The following is a 21,034-nucleotide window of genomic DNA, read 5'->3' as shown; positions in this document are numbered from 1 at the left end:
AGTGTGGGGTGGGGAGGGAGGAACTTAAAATGTAACAAAAAGTAAAATTCAATCAAAAAAAGAATTATAGAATGTGTAAAATAGACTAATGTAAAATATATTTGGAAAGCTAGAACTAGATTTTGGAGGGCCTTGAAACAAGGTTTGGTTTGTATTGTATCTTAAAGGCAGCAGGGAGTTGGTGAATAAAATAGAGATTAGAAAAAAGAAAGATTATTGTGGCAGGTATGTTAGGAAATGAGGTGACTAGGTGACCCAGTAGATAGAACACTGGACCTGGAATCAGGAAGTTTGTTTAGTCATTTTCAGTTGTTTCCAAGTCTGTGATTTTCCTTTGAGGTTTTCTTAGCAGAGATACTGGAAAGGTTGGCCACTTCCTTTTCCAGTTCATTTTACAAGTGAGGAAACTGAGGCAAACAGGGTGAAGTGACTTGCTCAGGGTCATACAGCTAATAAGTGTTTAAGAGCAAATTTGAACTCAGGTCTTCCTGATTCCAGGTACTGTGTTACCTAGTTGCCCCAAGTCAGGAAGACCTGAGTTCAAATCCAGACTCAAATGCTCACTAGCTACGTGACCCTGGCCAAGTCATTTCATCTTTGACTTTAATCCATTAGAGAAGGAAATGACAAACCACTTCTACATCTTCACCATGAAAATCCCACATGGGCTCAAGAAGAGTTGGACACATGATTACATGACAAAAATGTTAAAACAGGCGAAAGACCTTTGTTCACAATACAGATGAGAGATGGTCAGGACCAGAAATAGAGCGTGTGAGTGAAGAAGAGGATGGATTCTAGAGACACTGTGGAAGTAGAAACAGAAGTTCTTGTCAACTATTTGCTTGTGGTGGGGGGGATGGTGGTAGAGGAGAAGAGATCAAATGATTCCAAGACTTTGAGCCTGAGTGAGGAGGAGGCTGAATGGGGGAGCAGCTGGGCAGGGAGCTGGGGGAGAGGGAGGGTTTGGGAAATGAGAAGGACTTCCATTTTGGATATGTTGATGCTTGAGTATGGTTGGCATGCCTGAGTGGAGATGTCTAGGGGCAACTGAAAATATGAAACTGGAGTCTGTATACACACACACACACACACACACACACACACATACACATATATATATATCTATACACATACAAACTCATATAAATATAGCTCAGTGGTGCACAGTACCATGACTGGAATCTGGAAGACTTGAGCTCAAAGTTGGTCTCAGACACTTATTAACTATGAATCTGGGTAAGTCACTTGGCTTCTGCCTCAGTTTCCTCATCTGTATAATGGGGAGAATAACATTTCTTGCAGGGTTGTGTTCATGTATAAATGAGATATTTGTAAAATTTGTAAATCTTTAAGTACTATACAAATAATATTATATATGTATATGTGTAGGGACAGAAAAAATATTTGAACTCATGAGAGTGCGTGAGAGGAAGAGTATGGAGAAGGAATAGAAGAGGGTCCAGGACAGGACTTTGAGGGATATCCATTTTTATGGCATAGGAGACGAATGGTGATCCAGCAAAGGAGATTAAGGAGAGGTCTCTCTTCCTGTCTCCTTCCTTTCATTTCTTTTCTTTTTTTGGAAGGTATTTGAGGTTAAATGACTTGACCAAGGTCACACAGCTAGTAAGTGTCTGAGGCATTCAGGTCATCCTGACTCCAGGGCCACATAGCAGCCCCTTCTCTTTCATTTGTATCAAGATCACTACCATCCTTCTAGTCATTCTCCCTTTTTTAAAATCTTTTTCAGCCCCCCTCCTCATAGTCAATCAAGGACTAAGTCTTCTAGATTCTACTTCTTCTCTGTCTCTCCCACTGGTTCTGTTCTCTCCACTTGCTTAGCCATTGTTCCTGTTCAGGTGACCACCTTCTGGATCTATGATCCTATATCATCTTATCTGGGCTAGTGGAATTGCCTCTGAATTGGTCCCCCTGCTTCTAGTCTTCTCCTACTCCAATCCATCCTCCACACCACTGCCAAAGTAATTTTCTTAATTACATGTTGTGTTCATCCTTCTTTGTCAAAGAAGACCATGCCATCACAGAAATGATGACATGACTTGCACTTGACTTTGTTTGAATGAGGGAGGGCTGTACAGGTCACCAGCCTCACTTCTCCTCCTGAGCCTTCTGAATCGAGTGACCAGATATTCATCAGGATGACTGGAGATGACCCAGGATGCACTGGGTGCTTGTTGGATGAATGAATGGATATGTTGCATTCTGGTCAATGAGGAGGAAAAATGGAGAAAAGGTCACCAGATTTGGTGATTAGATTGCTGGTGACCTTGGAAAGAGTTTTTGGAACATGGTTGATACTTTCATACATAGGGAAGTTCATTGACTCTGGAGTCTGAGGACCTGCACTCAAATTTCATTTCTGAGGTAACCTTGTGTCATTTCACCTGCTTTATCTGTTCAATGAAGTTGGTCGAAACGGCTTCTGATGTTTCTCCCAACCTTAGATCTATGCTTTTCTGATCCACTTGTCCAGACATTCTGGCCTGCCTATCTTATGTGACCCTTATCAGAGACTTCCTATAAATTTGCCCCAAAGGTCTACTCAACTGGATATGGTTGGTATGGATGACAAATTGGGTGGGTGGGGAGAAGGAGGTGAGGAAGATGGGGCAACATTTAAATACAGTCTTAAGGCATGCAAAAATCCTAATCTGATATGGTCCAGCGAAAGATTACAGCCTTAAGCCCAGGGAAGGGGAATGGGAACGGGAATGGGAATGGGGGAGAGGGAGAGCAACCTCTTCTATTTCTGTCAGTCCGTTCATAAGCTAGGAGCTCAGATGCCTTCCTACCTTGACCATTGGCCCCAGTCACCTGCCCCCCAAGGAGAAAAACTGAGTTCTTAGTCAGCCAACAAGAATTTATTAAAAGCTTGTTATGTGCCAGGCACTGTGCTAATCGATGGTGATCCTAAGAAAGATAAAAACAAACAAACAGAAACAAAGCAGTCCAAGGAACTCCCTCTAATGGGAGAGATGACAGGTCAGTCTACAAAGATAGAGTCAGAGCAGATACAAAGTAACTGTCCTAGGAGACAGTAGGTTTGGGGAGCTGAGGTAGGGAGAGAACCGGGAATGGCAGCCAGCGGGAGGTGGGATTTTAGCTCAGGTGCCCGTATTTTCCATTCATTCCTTTCTCCCTCTTTCTTCTTGTCTTTCTAGATCAAGAGCTATTTTGTTCCGGACCCCTTCGGCAGTTAGTCTGGGGAAGCCTATGGACCCTTTCTCAGTATAAAAGAAAATACAAGGGTTAAGATCCCTCTTTCTTTCTCCTTCCCTCCCTCCCCTCTTTTATCCTTCCCTCCCTTCTCTTTTCCCTCCCCTCCCCTCCCCTCCTTTCTCCCCCCTCCCCTCCCCTCCCCTCCCTTCTCCCCCCCTCCCCTCCCCTCCCTTCTCCTCCCCTCCCTTCTCGCCCCTCTTCCCTCCCAGTTTTCACTTTCCCCGCCCTCTCCCCGCCCCTCCAATGACGTCTCCCGGAAGTTCGTGTTCAGCACCAAGATGGCGCCTGAAACCCGGAAGTGAGCCGCCGCCGCCGCCGCCGCTGTGAGGCACCGCGAAGCGGAGGCGCCGCTCGGGCTCCCAGGGCGCGCCGCGGCTCCCGTCGCCCCCGCCCCCGCCCTTGCCGGCTCCAGACCCGGGCCCGAGGTGAGGCGTCCTCTCTCCGCTCCCCCCCCCCCGTCCCCTCCCTGCTTCCTCCCTGACTCCCCCTCCCTCTCCCCTCCGGGGCGACCCCTCTTCCGCCCGGTTCCCTCATCCGTGACTCCCGCGGCTTTCGGGAACGGGGGCTGCTCCGGAGCGGCGGAGTCTCTCGGGACCCAGGGCCACCCTGAATTGGGGTGCGGTTGGCGTTCTTTTCGGGACCTGGGGCTGCACCAGAACTCTGGGGTCACTTTTGGGAGCCAGGGGCGCCCTGGAGTTGTGGGGTCACTTTTGAGAACCGGGGTCGCCCCGAATCGGGGTGCGGTTGGGTGCTGAACACCCCGAGGTGCGGTCCCCTGGGGGGACCCGGGGCTGCTCCAGAGCTGTGGGGGCTCCCCGAAATTGTGGGGTCCCTTGCGCGAACCTGGGTCGCCCTGAATCGGGGTGCGGTTGGGGTCCTCTGAGGGGTCAGGGGCTGCCCTGGCTTTGTGGGGTCTCTCGGGTAAACCGGCGCCCGCCTCCCCGAAGTTGAAATTGGGGGGGGCAAGGAGGCCGATCTCTTCCCCCCCTTGGCACCTCCTTGAGGCTCAGGAGGGAAGCCGGGGCCCTGCGAACCTCCCTGCCCCCCAGCTTTGTGCACCCTCCGGACTCCCCCCCCCCGCCCCCGGGCCTCCGCTCCTCAGGTCCATAAAGTGGGGGCTGCAAGGGGGGGGCGGCGTTTCCTTTAAGAACCTTCCAAGCCCACCAAGTTCCGCGATCGCCCCACCGCGTCCGCCCTGGCCACTTCTCCCTCCCGGTTCTGGAGTTGGGTTTTGTTTTGTTTCTGAGAGGACGGGTGGACTTCTGGCTCCTACCGGTCCTGCTCCTCCTCCACCTTCGCTGGGGAAGGGGAAGGGAGTAAGCATTTATGTGGTGCCTGCTGTGTGCTGAAGGTGCTGCTAGTGTCCCCATTTTACAATTGGGGAAACCGAGGCAGACGGATTATGTGATCCGCCTAGAGTCACATAGCCAGCGTCTGAGGCCAGCTCCGGCGGGTTAGTGGAGCTGGAGCGCAGGAAAAGGGAAGATTGTCTTTAATTATGTAAAACGGAGCAGGAGACCACCCGGAGAAAGCGATAGGTAAAGAGAGAGGGTCTCCCCAAGTCCCCAAACAGCAGGTATGTCTTAGTTTGCGTGGCCGCGCTTGGCAGAGAATGTAGGTGTTTAACCCCAGTGGGTGAGCATCCGTATAGGATTTAGCATTTCACTTAGGGTGTTCATCGGGGAGAACGGGGCTGTGATTATTTTTAGGTGGTTTGGAAGAGAAAAGGCTAGATGATAATTGCGTTGACTCAGAAGGTGCTGTTTGCTTTGGCTCTTACTGTAAATGAACAATAAGACCTGCATTTAGAGTGCCTATTATCAGCTCCACAGATATGCCCTTCCTGTCTCAGTAAGCTCTTTAATACCAAGACTGTCTAAGGTTGAGCTTTCGTGGAGGAGGCAGTCCTCAGCCTGGGTTTAAGCTTTGTGCAGCTACTCTCTTGAAGCTAGTTTAGACAGAGCCTTTCTGTAATAACGGGCATTTTCAAAGGGTCACTATCTCATATTAACCTCACAGCAGGGGTGGGAGGTAGATGGGAGGTGGGTAGTATGAGCAAACATCATTCCATCCACTTGACAGATCAGTGGTAGCACAGCTCACAAGCCTTTGAGACTCCAGGTTTGCCACCTACTGTGTGGCGCTTCACTTGCCTCCCCAGACCTCCGTTTCATCATCTTTTCTAGCTCTAAATCTCCCATTCCTCGCTTCCCAAGTACTTTCCTCACCAAAACCCTGTGAGGTTTCTAATGTCAGAATTACTTCCTTCACCCTATAGGGTTTCCAGAGAAATGGAGCCTCTTGGGTGAAGGCACTTATTCAAAGGTGGGACTCCAGGTCTTGATTCCATCCTGCTGGACTGGAGCCTCTGGCTTTCCAACTCTTCCTACTGTGTTCCACTGCCCCTCTGCTGAAAGTCTTGTAACCCTGTGGTGTAAACATTTTTATAATACACAATTCGCGTCCATGTAAACAAGCCTACCCTGTGATTTTCTTGGCATAGGATAGACTTCAAGCAATTTAACATATACATTTGTGGGGCTAACAGGCGAGTCTCAAGAAGACCCCAGTGGCTGAGCTGTTAGCTTATATCCTTGCCATTAAGAGGAAATATAAGTTGACTTTCATTGTTGGATGGGTTTGCCCTTCTTCTAAACAGTGGTTTTAAAAATTCCTATATTTGATTCTACCCTTTTGAGTACCTCCATTTCCCTCCAGGTTTCTGTTCCTCTTTGTCCTGACATCCATTTTTCTTTGAGAAAAAGATACACGAAGATTTAAAGGTTTGGGAAGGGGGAAAATATCTTTGAAGATTTGGTTAGCAGAGGGTATAGCCTTTTTGGTTTGTTTGTTTACTTGTTTCACTTGACTCAGTTAGAACCTTGAGTTTGCCATCCCCTTTTGTTCTCCCGCACTCCCTGGTGATTTTAGAGGAAGATAGAGTATACCTTAGGGGCAGCGGATTAGAGTGCCAGGCTTGGAGTCAAGAAGACTCATCTTCCTGAGTTCAGATCTGGCCTCAGACACTTCACTAGTGGTTTGTGACCCTGGGCAAGTCACTTCACTCTATCTACCTCAGTTTCTTCATCTCTAAAATGAGCTGGAGAGAAAATGGCAAACCACTCTAGTATCTTTGCCAAGAAAACCCCAAATGGGGTCACAAAAAGTTGGATGTGACCAAACAGCAACAACTCCTAAGGGGGGAGTTGGCCAGTTGTGCCCCTGTCTTCTGAAGGGACATGCTTCACTTGCTTTTGAGTCTCTAGACCTGATTGGTCTGTTGTGCCTTGAAGATCTCTGGTTCAAGATGATGGATGGAGATTTTGTTATGTGTTCTTTGAAAATTGCTTTTTTTGTTGCCTTTGTAGTACAGCAGAGATAGCCCTGAGTTGGGTTTCCTAAGACTAGGTTCAAATCTGGGTTCTTTCACAAACTAGCAATGTCATGTTGACTTAGTCATTTCACTTCTCAGTTTCCTCATCTCTGAAAAGCAGGACTTGAACTAGATGTCCTCCAGGGTCACTTCTGCTTCCACATCATTAATCCTAAATATTGGGACCTAGTTCTGCCCTTTTCAACCCTTGAGGATACTGAAGCCTAGAGAGGGGAAGGGACTATTCAATGTCCCCTCGGATTCCTCCTTGGGAATCCAGGGCCTTAGTTACTTACTGCTATTTAAACAAGCAGGAACAGCCATAGTGTGGATTTATTCTGGATAAACAGGAAAAAACCCACCTCTTCAGACAAAGAATCCTAGAAGGTTGGAGCTAGGAAGGGACCTTAAAGAAAAGAATGTTGGAATTAAGACTTTAGAAGTGACCTAGTCCATTTTACAGATGAAGAAACCGAGGCTCCAGGGGTTTGAGATGAGTGCAATCTAAGGAACATTTATTGAGTTCTTATTACTGTGTTTGGCATTTTGGGTGTGACAGGCCCTGTGCTCCCCCCCACCTCCATTTGGAAACCTGAAGAAAGGGGACTTGACTTGGTTGCTTCCCTTGTAACAATGAACCTGTTTTCTGTAAAGCATTGAACTGGATGCCCCTGAGTACTGTTCAGAGCTGATATATTGTCTTCTCTGACGTTCTGAGATTCTGAGTTGTCTCAGGTCACACACAACAATTCATTTTTGAAAGGTTTCCACTTCTCCATATTGCCTCATTCCCATGTTACTATTTTTTTTTTAAACCAAGCATGTACTGTCTCTTTCTCTGAGAATTTGAGCCCTTCCCTCAGAAGACAAGGGGTCTGTAATGGAAGTGCTGACATGACTTTTAACTCTGTCTTTATGAACTGAGATGTGCTCATAAAGAGCTACTGTGCAGTCATTGAATACGGAGCTGGGATTGTAATCACCAGAGACGGAATCTCTCCGGAAGGCCTTCTTAGACCTAATTAAGAAGGCTTTTATGCTCTCCTTTGGGGAGGAGGAACAGGAATTAGCTTGTCTGCCCAGTTTTTTTTAGGGGGGAGGTACAGCCTAATCTAAAAAAATTGAAGTGAAATGAGAAAAGGCTGACATTGTAGAGTAATGTATGACCCCTTCCCAATTGGGTGCCTTTAAAGTAGCACATTTATGTGTGTGATTGCTAATAGGGGTGAGCTTTGATGTACATTGAATAACTTTTTCCATAGTGAGTGTTGTGTGATTAGACAGCACATTCAGGACTTTTCTGCTAGGGCTGGAGTGGGGAAACTAGAAACTTGAGGCCTGGAATGAGATAGTGAGGGTAGGACAAGCCTCCCCTCCTCCCCCCACCTTGTCCCTTCTTGTCCCTTTTTTCCCCACTGGAGATTAGATGCTGTTACTTTTTTTCCTCCCTCATGTAAATGTTGCTCTCCTGATAGAAAACACTCGGACAGTGTGTTAAGTGCCATAACTGTGCTTTGACTGAAAAAGCAGCTTTGAAATGACAGCTGCACAGGACCTCAGAGAGCATCCATTCCAGCCCCTTCAATTTACAGCAGAGGAAAACAAGGCCCAAATAGTAAGTGGCAGTAAGGATTTGAACTCAGGTTTTCTGACTTCAAACCCAGGTATCTTTTCACTACCCTCTTCTTCTGCCTTTTTTATATAATTTAAGGGCAGCACTGACTTGTTTCTCAGGATTGCCGTGAAGCCTTTGGTGTTATATTTGAATTTCCTCGGTGTGTAAAGGCTGAATTTCCTCGGTAGACTAAAGTCACTGGAATACACTGAGTTAAAAAAAACAGAATGAAGGGTTGATTGGAAGAACATTTTTTATGCTTTGGTTTGGTTCTAGTTAGTTGTTTTTAGAAAAACAAGATATTCACTTTAATCTTTATTTTTTCTTCTTTTTTCTTTTTTATAAATTAATTTTTAGTTTTCAACATTCATTTCCACAAGATTTTGAGTTCAAAATTTTCTCCCCATCTCTGCCCTCTGCACCCCAAGACATCTTGCATTCCGATTACCCCTTTCCCCACTTCTTTCCTCCTACCCCTTTCCGCCCTTCTCTCACACCCCTCCTTTCTCTTATCCCTCTTAATCTTTATTATTAAGGCAGAATCAGAGAATCTCTGCATTGGAAGGAATGTCAGAAGATACCTAAGACAGCATCCTCAAGAAGTCATTTACCCCCTGCTTAACTATCCCTAAGGATGGGCTGGATGCTCACCACTGACTTCTGGAGAATCTTCCATAGTGGGGGAGCTCTCAGTGTTGTGCAGTTTCTCCTGAGAGCAGAAATCTACTTTCCTGGAACTTCTGCTCCTTCTTCCTACTTTTGCCTTTAGGGAATACATGGAAAAATCTGCATATTCCCCTGACAGTCTCCTAGAGAGCTGAAGGATCCAGGAATGCCCACCCTAAGTCTTTACTTCTCCAAGGCTAGTTTTCTGTGGTTCCTTCCAGTTACATTTTTTGGACCTTCTTTGGGTTGTTGGTGTCCCTCCTAAAATGTGCCCAGAATTGAACTCAGTACCCCAGTACCCCAGATGTAGTCTGGCCATGGATGGTGTGACTAGTGCCTACCTCCTTTGGGACACAGGATTTCTATTCATTCCAGATGTGGCTGCTTCAGCTCCGTTAGCTGCCAGGTCTACTCTTGACTAATATTGAGCTTACAGCCATGAAAATCCCCAGGTCTTTTTCACAAGAATGCTCTCTGGCTAAGGCTCCCCCCCCCCCCCCCCCCATGTACTGGTGCAATTGATTTCTTTTTGAACCCAAGACTCTGCCCTTATTTTTAATAAATTTCATCTTCTCATTTCTACCTGTCATTCCAGCCTGTGCAGATCTTTTTTAGATTTCCAGAAGCATTCCCCAGTATGTCATTACCTAGGCACTGGTTAAGTGTTTGTGGAACGAATGAATGAGTCTGTAAGTGACGTAGAAAAAGGGTTGACTTAGGCTCCGTTTCACTGTTGAGAAAATGCTCTACCATTTGTGTTTGAAGAGCCTTCCAGCTCTTAGCATTTTTATGATAATAACAAATTCATGTTGGATAGCCTTGAACCCAGAGTTAGAAAACCTTGTTCAAATCTCCATTCTGATACTCGGCTATGAGGATATCACATCAACTTCTTTGAGCCTCAGTTTCCTTATCTTAAAAATAACAAGAATTCTCATACCACTTCCAGGCTCACCTAATGATTAATCCTAGCTCTCTCATTAAGCTTCTATGTGCCTTTTGCAAAGCCCTGAACTTCTCAGGCTTAGCTGCTTCATCAGGAAAATGAGGGGGTGAGATGACATGACTTCCAAGATTCTTTCCTGCTTTTCTTATATTCTGTGATTCATGTAAGCCCTGACTAATCGCAAGCCTGCAAACGTGTTTGTAATAAAAAAGTACTGGATTTAGTGGCAGAAAACCTGGGTTCAAATCTATCTCTTGTTTACTCTCTGAGTGACCCTGGGCAAGTCATTTTACTTCTTTGCCTCCTAGTTTACTCCTCTGTAAAATGCCAGGGTTGGACTAGATGATCCCTAAGGTCCCTTTCAACCCACAGTCGTGGGATTTTTCTGAAATAGAATCCAAGGAAGTATGTCTACTATCTGAAGACCTAATGCTTTGTGAATGTGCTGAGTAATATAGATCACAGCATAGATAATGGCAGCAATAAAATTTAATTGAATTGCCTTGAAGGGGTTATACTGTAAGACCCACTGGGTAACAGATTATATAGGGTTAATGAAAAAAATTCACTGCCCTCTCTGCTAGCTAGCTGTAAAATGGCCAGACCTCAAGATAGTTCCAAAGTTCATGGAGGCAGTGTCTTTTCCTTCAATGGAAAGGATGTGCCCGGTGATTGAGGCATCTCCTGTCTGTCTGACTGAGTGGGGAGTTTGGATTTTGCAGGCGGCTGGCAATTTGAATAAAGAACCCTTGGGGTATTCAGGTAGGAATGATCAAAGCACATTTCTATAGCACTGGGAGATTCCTCATGATCCTGTGAGGTCTGGAGAGCAAATAGAACTGTCTCCATCTTGTAGATGAAGAAAGTAAAGCTCAGAGTTGCAGTGATTGCCCAGCACCGCAGAGATGGAATCCGTTAAAGCAGTAATCAGAACCCAAGTCTCTTCCAAGTGCCTTTTGTTCAGCTTTCCTTAACTTCTTTGTGTTTTTGAGGCAGATCACGCCTTGGTCAGGGTTATATGAAAGACTCAATGGGTCAGTGATTGGTTTCTTTTTAAGACTTTGAAGTTGAGAAGTGACTTGAGTGTGTTGTGTCTGTGGGTTCCCAGAACCCTGTGGTGGAAGGAGCTCAAGATGAGAAATGGGGCAGTTAGGGCTGCCCTGAACCCTGTCCTGCCTGATCTGGAGGTTTTGCCAAATGTGAGCCTTCAAACACTATAAATGCTTGACTGTCTGTAAACATTTATACATGTGTCTTATGTGCAGGGTGTGCAGAACAGGGTGACAACAATGAAGAAATACCACAAGAACTGGGGTCATCGTGGGTATCATTAGCAGAAATATGGCATCCACATCAAGGCCTGGGATGGGTTCCATGAGCCTTTCCAGAGTCCAGCTGGGGAGATGTGCACCCTGTTCTGGGTAGACACAGACAAGGGGAATGAATGTTTCTGGAGGAGAATGATTGTTAGGGTGAGGAGAGTTAATGGGGGACATGATCCCTGTCTCCAGGTCCTTGGATAAGAGGGAGCAATTATCCTACTTTGTGCCAGAGGGAAGGAGCAGGCATAAGCAGTGGAAATTTCAGGGAGGCTAATATAGTTAATATGAGGAAGAGCCTATTAATGGGTAGAAATACCTAGCAAGAGGGGGTGGGCTGCAAGAGGTACAGAGCTCTCTATAACTAAAGATATTCAAAAAGAGCCTCAGATAACACACCAGGGAATTCCTCCATGGGAAGTTGGGCTCGCTGAACCTGGGCCTCTTTCACCTCTGAGGCTGGGGCATTCCATAAATGGAATGTAACTTGATGATGGGCAGCTAGGTGGCACAGTGAATAGAACACCTGGCTTGGAGTCAGGAAGATCCAAGTTCAAACACAGCCTCAGACACTTATTATCTATGTATCCCTGGTAAAGTCACCTATCCCTGTTTCCCTCAGTTTCCTCATCTGTAAAATGAGCTATAGAAGGAAATGGCAAACCACTTTAGTGTCTTTGCCAAGACAATCCCAAATGGGGTCATGAGGAGTTGGACATGGCTTGACAGTGACTAATAACAACAAACAACAACCACTTGGTGATATGATGGGGAATTTAAGAATGTTCTGGAGACTCTCGCAACTCTGACTTAGCCACATTGTGTGTTGTATAGCAACTGAATTTTGTTGGCCTACAGGGGAATCACAAATTCTGAATTGATTAGTGCCTCCCCACCCCAAATTTATGGGCGAAAAAATGTGTTGATGATTCACTGTTGCTCTGACAGGAACTCTTTTTTATTTTTTTATTTTTTAATGTTTAACAATCACTGCCATACAATTGAGATTTTATCCCCCCCACACCTACCCCCCACTACCCCCCTCCCTCCCCACGACTGCATACAATTCTGTATAGGTTCTACATATACTTTCCTATTGAGTATATTTTCACTATAGTCATGCTATGTAGTCAGACTAAAATAAATGAAAGAAATCATATAACAAATCAAAACATGATACACAAACACATACACATACACAAACATGATCTGCTACATTTTGTGAATGATTTCCATATTTCTTTCTCTGAGTGTGGAAGGCATTTTGCCTTGAGAACCACCTTTGGGATTTTTTTTTTTTTATAAGAAGTTTTTGCATTATTACAAAATTCCAAGTCTACCAGAAAAAACTCTCACACACTGTGGTCGTTGCTGTGCACAAAGTTCTCCTGGTTCTGCTCCTTTCACTCAGCATCAGGTCATATAAGTCCTTCCAGGCCTCTCTGAAGTCTTCTTGTTCATCATTTCTTATGGCACAATAGTACTCCATTCCATTCATATACCATAATTTATTCAGCCATTCCCCAATTGATGGACATCCCCTTGACTTCCAGTTTTTGGCAACTACATAGAGTGCTGCTATAAATATTTTTGTACATGTGGGACCCTTTCCCATTTTTATGATCTCTTGGGGATATAGTCCTAGTAGCGATATTGCTGGGTCAAAGGGTATGCACATTTTTGTAGCCCTTTGGGCATAGTTCCAAATTGCTCTCCAGAATGGTTGGATGCGCTCACAGCTCCACCAACAATGAATTAGTGTTCCAACTCTACCACATCCTCTCCAGCATCTGACAGGAACTCTTGACGTTGGCTGAAGGATGTTGCTTGAACATCTCTTGTTTTGGAGGGGCTGGCTCCTTCCTATTGGGTCTTTGAAAAGCTAGACCCACAGAATGAAACTCAACTTTCTGGACCAAGAAGAGACACTAGGCATGACACACTGGGAGGTACCGTGTTTGGAATGGAGGACCCAACAACTTTGCCACTTGTTGGGGCTCTGCATTTAGGATCTGGGCCTCAGTTTCTAAAGCTCTCAAAGAGGGATAATAATCTATGCATTGCTTAGCCTTAGAGGGACCCCAGGAGAGAATGAATTGATAAAAGTGCTTCATAAAGAGATGGATCTCTGGTGGAAGGGAGAGGTGTCAGCCACTTGGCCAGCTATACTCACTTGTAGGTGACTAAAATGGAAATGGAAATATTTAATGGATTAAAAAAAAACATAACTAGCATTACGTTTTAAAACTAAACTAATCTGAAGTTTGTAGGGACCCTTATGTATAGATTATTGACCTCTCATTTTAATTGGAGGGACACCATTGCTGTAAGGGATCCCAGGATGGACATAAGGTGACCACCTAAGTCTCTTAGGACTCAAGGCCCTGTGCTCCAGATGCCATGAAGCATCATCAAAATGATAGTCATTGATTATCTAGAAAATAAGGAAGAAACCCAAACTTTGAGGTTCCTCCTTTTATTCTCATAACCTTTAAAACTACAATTTTGTTGAACTTCATGGTGTTTAAAATTTTTTTTTCTTTTACATTTACCTGGGATGGTCTTTTACTTCACTTAGTGAAATGTCCTCATTAGCAGGATTCAGTAGCTTCTTCAGAGTTAGCACTTAAGGCACTGGCCGTGTGATGGAATATTAATGACCTCAGCATACTGTGTGCCCCAGCTCCCTTTCATACCAAAGCGAGTCATTCCTGGCTTCAAGTGACCTCCCAGAAGAGAAATGGGGGTCATCAGCACTATCTGAAGAGCAGCTTATGTGTCCTGTCCTGAAAGGACAGCTCTGGAGTAGCTGAAGGACACCCACCATGTCACTCTTGGGTAGCACAGGAAATGAGGAGTGCTGAGGCCCCAGCTAATTACCCCTGCTGGAATTTGGCAACAGCCTACACTACACTGTCCTTCTCCAGTTGCCTTGCTTGGAGAGTTTTATTTTCCTTGTCTTACAAAGACATTGCCTATTGCTCCACTGAGTTACAGTATGGGGCAGGACTGAGTAGCCTGCCCAGCATTGCCCAACAAAGAGCTGACTATCCCAGGCAGAAACTTGGGGCGTCTCACTGAGGAGCTGTGCCTGCACTGTAGGAGGGTGGGTGGGAGCCTGTCGTGTGTGTGTGTGTGTGTGTGTGTGTGTGTGTGTAGGTGCGTGCACGCATACACACACGCACACTGTATTTTTGTCTGTTTCTGTTGATCTGCTTTGGAACTTGAGGGAAGGGACATCTCCAGAGTGACATTTGTCAACTGCTCCAAGACAGTTGTCTCAGCTGTATGGGTTTACATCTTTGGTACTCTTTTGGCCATGGTAATGAAGTGTCCAACCTTACTCAGATGTCACACAATTCACTTAAATCCACTTTGAACAGATCCCTTGGTTTGCCTAAAATGCTGGTAAGCAGAACTTGTCACCTGAAAGTACATTTCCTTCTCCACCAGCTGCCTGCCTTTTCAGTGTGGCTGCCACTTTGGGATTCAGATGGTTGGACTGTGGGGCCATTTATTAGGGAAAAGGGATGCCTTCTAGCCTCTGATTTATGGATGTGACTTAAGATTGTTTTATCTGAGGATGAGCCCAAAGCCCGAGGCAGCTGTGGCTTAGTGGTGTGAACACTTGGCCCTTCTAAGCCAAGAGGCCCAGGGTGAAAGTCTAGTTCTGGCATTTACTAGCCTGGTGGCCTTGGGGAAATGATTTAAAGTTTGTTGACCTTCGTTTCCTCAGCTGCAAAATTACTCTCCTTACCTGTCACAAAATTCATCCAAGGAAGCAGTGGCTAGAATGTGTCTTGTAAATAAATGCAAAGCAATCTAGACCCTCTGGTGGGGCAGAAAGACTGATGGATTTACAGTCAGAGGACCCATGTTGAAAACCTGCCTCTGCTATTTATTACCTGAGTGACTTTGGGAAAATCATCTGGCTTCTTTGGACTTTACTTTTCTCTTTTGTAAAACGGGAGTGGGAAGGAGTTGGTGTAGACCATCTCTGAAGTTCCTTCCAGATCTAAGTCTATGAATAACAGCTTATAGTAACTGGGCTTGGAAGAGAGAAGTGGGGCAGAGGCCTTGACATTAAGGACAATTATGAGCAGCGTGACAGGGACTTATTTTGCCTGGTGCCAGGAGGCAGAACTAGCACCCATGGGGTAAAGTGTATGTCGAACATATTTTTGGCTTAGCATAAGGAAGAATTTCCTAACCATCAGAGTTATTAAAAAATGGAATGAGGTGGCTTGGAAGGTAATTGGTTCTCTCACTGGGTGTGAGGATTTTTTCAGGGATGTTAGGGAGGGCATCCTGCTGCTGCAGGTTTCAGTGGGACTCAGGCAGGATGCTGTAATAGAGAGTTCACTTGACTCCAGTTCAGTAAAGTTTTGAGTGCTACTGTTAGCTTTGCCACCAGTTGCTAGATGGTCTTAGGCCAACCATGTCCCTTCCTCAGTTTCCTAATCTGTAAAATCAAGGGCTTTGGCAAAATGATCTCCAGGGTTCCTTTCAGCTCTAACATGTTGTGTTCCAAGGGTTCTCTAGCTCTAAGATTCTCTAATTGAATGATATGTTAAGGTCCCTTTTAGCTGTGAGATTCTAGCCTTTGGGCCTTGATTTCCCAAAATCAAGCCTGCTGTTTCATATGAACTTTTTCTTCACTGGAAGAGGTCCATGCATGCTAAAGAGATAGGATCGAGGGTGAGTCTGACCAAAAAAAAAAAAAGGCCATGGAAAAGCAGACCTTCTCTGTTACGCTCTTCTTAATTTTCCAAGTTGGTAAAAGCAAGAGCAATTTGGTTCCCCAGGGATGTGGAGAATCTGAGACATAGGCTGTTTCCACCCTGATGACTATCTGCCTGTAGAATCGAGGACGTCTTAATGACTGTTCTGGCAGGATTGGAGATTTTGCAAGGCAGAATTCCACAAGTTCAGACACACACACTGTTGTCCCTTCTGAGCCCTGCAACCATCTTTGGTACTGTAGGAGAATCCCCCCTGTCCTTTCTCACAGGAGTTTGCCTGAGTGGGTATTTCATGTTTTCTTTCTTACACATTCACGTCACTGTGTGCGAAGTGCCCTAGGGAGGATATAAAGGTATTAAAAGGCAGCCTAAAGATAGTTTGCAATCTATAAAATTATAGAATGTCAGAGCTGGGAGGGACTTGAGAATATAGAGTATCAGAACTGGAACAGAACTTGGAAAATGTTAGCATTGAGAAGGCCCTTAGAACAAGTCATCTCAGAACTGGGGGAGATCTTAAAGAATGTTGCAACTGGGAATGATGTAGAATGTAGAATGTTAGAACTGGAGGGGATGTTAGTGATCTTTTTATCTAACTCTGTCACTTTACAGATGTAGAAATTGCTGCCCAAGTATGTTATGGGACATGCCTATGGTCACAGAGCTAGTTGGTAGTAGACTAATTGGACCATGACTTAAATACAGGAAGAAGCCAGAGAGCAGTACAAGGACTTCATAGAATCAATGTCAGAATGTGTGGTTTATGCATCATGAGTTACAGGAAGCAGGACTATAGTTGAACCCTGAAGGATTTGTGGGAGCTAAATTGGTAGAGAGAGGTGAGGGTGGCATTAGGCTTGGGTGAGGTTAACAGCCTGAGCCACAGGAGAGGCTGTTAAGGGGACAGACCCCTCTAGCAGTGGAGGGCTTTTGTGGGAGAATGACAGCAATCAGGGCTGCCTAGGTGAGGTGGGCAAATGGTGGGAGGCTTTGGGCTCCTCCTACAGCACCCGAGAGTCTGTCTGCCCATAGGGAAGGACTGCCTGCAAGTTTTCATCAGTAAGCTTTCCCCTCAGTACTTTCCGAGTTTATGGTGCTGTACCAGATCTAAAAAAAGTCCAGCCCCCCCCCAGCATCTTAACTATTCATTTAGGGTATTACTTAGTGCTAGAGTCCCCTGCCCTTGATTTGGTTTCTTAAATATATTCATATCTGCTCCAGCCTTGTTGTGAAATTCTGCAGTGATCATTTTTGAAGCCAAGATAAATAAAAGAAATCTTTTACCTAGTCCCGTCTCAGTGCTCAGCCCAGGGTTTGGGTGTGCTAAACTGGGATCTTACATTTCAGGGAAAATACTGTACCTTTCTATAGATTTGAGTTCTTTCTACTGGTGTCTGGGAAATCATAGACTATTAAAGCTAGAAGCATAGAGCATAGAATGTTGGAGCCAGGAGGGACCATAGGCTGGATATGGGATGTTGGAGCTGGGGGGGACCTTACTACAGAGGTGTCAGATTGGCAAAATGATTGAGGAATAACGAGATGAAAATGTAATTGGGAAACGTTTTAACAAAATAAATGAAAATACAATAAGACACAGATAATGCTAACTTGTAGTTTTCTGAGTCTGTATGCATCAGGCAGGGATCAGTCTCTGAGTTTGGTGCCACTGCCTTAGAGGACCCCTAGAAAGTAGAACACTGAACAGGAGACATGGACGGTAGGTTTAGCTGAGCCTCTCATTCCATTCAGTTTAACATGAGTTTGTTAAGTGCCACAACTGCAGCATTGTGGCCACTCAGTCCTTGCCACCACATGTTAGGAGTACGTGGAAAATGGGACTGTTTCCAAGGGAGAGTCACTCTTATGGCAGTGGAACCTTATAGCAGGATCAGTTGAAGGAACTGAGGATATTAATTCTGGAAAAAGTTGAAGACTAGGGAAAATAATAGCCTTCTCCTTTCTCCCCCCCCCCCCCCCCCCCACTCCCACGTATTTGAAGGACTGTCTTGGAGAATAGGGAGCAGAACCTTTTGTTCTAATGGGTGGCAGAAGTTTCAAAGGAGACATCTGATTAATAGAAGGCAGGGCTTTGTCATGGGCAGAAGTGTCGAGCTGTGGTTGCCTGGGCATGGAGGGAGCTTCCTGTGGACTGTGGGTGTTCAAGCAGAGCCTGGGATACTACATGGGACACTGCAAGCAGAACCTGGGATGCCACGTCCTCCTTGATCAGTGACACTGGGCTCCTTGCTCTTCTCCCAAAAGGATGCTCCATTTCTGCACCTTGGGTATTCTTCTGTGCCTAGCTCTCTTGCTTCTCCTGGTTTATTTGGCTTACTTCAAGTCTCATCTAAAGTCCTGCTTTCTGCAGACTGCCTTTCCCAGTTCTTCATTTTAGCATCTTCACTCTGAGATTAGCTCCAGTTTCTCCTGCTTATATCTTGTTGGTACATAGTGGCCTATGTGTTTGTCTCCCACTTTAGACTGTGAGCTCTTTGAGGGCAGGGACTATCTTTTGCCTTCCCTGTATCCCCGTAGTTTAGCATGGTACCTGGCACTTAAAAAAGGCTTGTTGACTGATTATTGTAGGCACTGGAGAAGTAAAGAAGATAAAGCAAAGTCTGCCCTTAGTGAGCTTGTATTCTAGTGAAGCTGAAGAGAAAATTTCAGTGTAATAGGAAAAGGCAAGGTGATACAATGGCAAGCGCATAGGATTTAGAGCCAGAGGACCTGGTTCCTCGTTCTGACTTTGCTCCTTATAGTATGACCTTAGGCAAATCACTACTTCTTTCTTTCCTTCTTTGAGTGCTAGGATTTTTTATTTAATTTAATTTACATTTATTAATTTAATTTATTTATATTCATATTATATATTATATTTATATATCCATTATTATTTATATATTGTTATATTTATTTATATTTATTTTGTTTTTAAAAACATTTTAAAATTTATTTTATTTGAATTCCAAATTCTGTCCCTCCCTCTTCTCTCCCTTCCTTGAGATGGTAAGCAATTAGATATAGGTTATCCATGTGTAATTATGTAAAACATTCCCATATTAGTCATTTTGTATAAGAAAACTCAAATAAAAGAAAAAATGAAAGTTAAAAAAAACCATGCTTCAGTCTCTATTCAATCAATATCAGTTCTATCTCTGGAGGTGTATAGCATGCGTCATCATTAGTTCTTTGGGATTGTCTTGGATCATTGAATTGCTCAGGATAGCTAAGTCATTTACAGGTCTTCATTGAACAGTATTGCTGTGACTGTGTACAATGTTCTCCTGGTTCTGTTCGCTTCACTATACATCAGTTCATGTAAGTCTTTCATGTAAGTCTTTTCCGAAATCATCTTGCTTGTCATTTCTTATAGCGCAATAGTATTCCATTACATTCATGTACCACAGCTTGTTCAGCCATTCCCCAACTGATGGACATTCCTTTGATTTCCAATTCTTAGCCACCACAAAAAGAGGTGCTATATGTTTGTACAAATAGGTCCTTTCCCCCCTTTTTGGATGCCGTTGGGATATAGACCTAGCTCACTGACCCTTTCTAAGCCCTATTTTGCTGTTTGTGAAATGAAAAGTTTAGACCACATGGTTTCTAAAGTCCTAGTTCCAAAATCTTTTCTCTTTTAGAACCCACAAGTCCAAAATAGGGTCTCTCGACCGATCTGTAAATGTTTATTAAGTGCCAGCTTGGTGCTTGGTACTCTAGCTAGAAAAACAAGAGAAACTCTCCCTGCTCTAGAGGAACCCTCTAAGTGAAGGGGGAGGAAACTTTGTGTACAAAGAGGAGTATGCAGAATAGCCTGGCATAAGGGTGGGGGTGGAGAGGCATTAGCTTTGGGGGAATCTGGAAAGGCTTTGGGGAAAAAAAGTGGCCTTGGACTAGAGTCTTAGGAGAAAGAAGGGAGTCTAAGAGCCCCTAGGTGAATGGGCAGTGCCTGGAGTTGCAAGAGGAAGTGTTGTGCCTGAGGAACCATCAGAGGCCAGTTTGGTGGCACAATGGCCAGAAGGAGGGGGAATCAGGCTAGAAAGGTAGGCTGGGGCTGGGTGGGGAAGGACTTGAAATACTGAACAGGATATTCTGTTTCATCCTAGAGGATCCATGGGAATTTATCACATAGGGGAGTCCTGTACTTCAGGGAAATCACTTTGGTGGTAGAATGAAGGATGGGTTGGAGTGGTGAATGATGTGATATGGCAGACCAGTCAGGAGGCTCTTACAGTGAGCCAGGTGATGGGTGAAGGTCTGACACCGGATGAGTGGAGAAAAGGAGAGGAGAGGTGTAGGAGAGAGATTTTGGAGCTGAGATGACTGGATTTTGAGGATGGAGGGGTTGGAAAGGAAAGGTTAGACAATGTTTTAAAAGAGTTATGCTGATAGAGAGCACTAACCACTGAGCTAATCCAGGAAAATTTCCCAAGGAAAAGGGAGGCGTCTGAGCTGAACTTTACAACAAGTTAGGACATTCGATTTGCTGAAAGATGACACTGTGGACATTGGCAGAAACTCCAGTAGGGGCCCCCCGGCTCCTAGTCCAGTGTCTTTTATCTTTCACCACCACAGAGCAGAGCACTTTTCCCCATTTAAGTATCAGATAGCCTTCAGTGGATCAGATGATTCTTTCATGAGGTGGCAAGTTGGGCCAGATGGCCTCCCAAGCCAGAAATTCCAGGACTCCATGAGCCTTTTCAGGTCAAGTGTTTTCTTTAAATTCAAAACTCTGTTGTGCTGCCTGATCAGAGTCTAAATAGCTTTTCCTTATCTTACCCTGTGGGGCAGGTTAGATTTTACAGTGAGTCTTTTTGAGGAGTTGGTAGCCATTTGGTAGCCAGTTAGCCTGGTCTTAGAAAGGCAGCATGATGTTAGACTTGGAATCAAGGAGCTTATTTTAAGTGTAGGGGAAACAACATGCTCACTTATTATGAAATATAGAATGTATACAAAGTAAATAGGACATGAGAGGTAGCCTATCCTAGAGGATAGGGAGCTGGCCTCAGTCAGGATGATCCAGATTTCTAGCCTGCCTCCTGACCCTGGAGCAACTCTTCCAAACATTTAATGCCCAAGCCACTTCTAGCTCCAAGACCCTGAGCTGCTGGACAGTTGTTGAGCTTC

The 21,034-nt window shown here is 44.9% G+C and overlaps 1 protein-coding gene across 2 annotated transcripts in view; it reads left to right on the top strand.

The window, feature by feature from the left end:
- The first annotated feature begins 3,517 nt into the window (after positions 1 to 3,517).
- Positions 3,518 to 21,034, top strand: part of SBNO2 (strawberry notch homolog 2) — a 226,517-nt gene continuing 209,000 nt past the window's right edge. For both annotated transcript variants that reach the window (XM_072601358.1, XM_072601357.1), the window contains exon 1: positions 3,518 to 3,668. The gene's annotated coding sequence lies outside the window, so the exon portion shown is untranslated. The remainder of the gene's footprint in view (positions 3,669 to 21,034) is intronic.

Source organism: Notamacropus eugenii, chromosome 4 (assembly GCF_028372415.1).
Source record: "Notamacropus eugenii isolate mMacEug1 chromosome 4, mMacEug1.pri_v2, whole genome shotgun sequence".
Taxonomy (NCBI): Eukaryota; Metazoa; Chordata; class Mammalia; order Diprotodontia; family Macropodidae; genus Notamacropus; species Notamacropus eugenii.
Note: the sequence above shows the minus strand (reverse complement) of the source record. Positions and strands in the feature narration are given on the sequence as shown.